The sequence below is a fragment of the Acyrthosiphon pisum genome, unplaced genomic scaffold, assembly GCF_005508785.2.
Source record: "Acyrthosiphon pisum isolate AL4f unplaced genomic scaffold, pea_aphid_22Mar2018_4r6ur Scaffold_21231;HRSCAF=23375, whole genome shotgun sequence".
In the NCBI taxonomy this organism is placed as follows: Eukaryota; Metazoa; Arthropoda; class Insecta; order Hemiptera; family Aphididae; genus Acyrthosiphon; species Acyrthosiphon pisum.
Genome location: NW_021770676.1, coordinates 1,272 through 1,503, shown reverse-complemented (window position 1 = coordinate 1,503; position 232 = coordinate 1,272).

Below are 232 nucleotides of genomic sequence, written 5' to 3'. Positions count from 1 at the left end.
ACTGCACATGACTGATTTCGTGATTTCTTGACTTTCGATGATGATGAATTCGTCTTCTGCGTGATTCCCTGCTTCTATTCCTACGAGGGTTTCAGTGCGGGGTCGTAGCACTATTTCAGCCCCGTCAGGAATGATGACTTCATTAGTCTGACAATTCAGAATGATTTTGTTTTCCACCATAAATGGCCGTCCAAGGATACCATCGTTTGGGATTGGGAATGCAGAATGAACT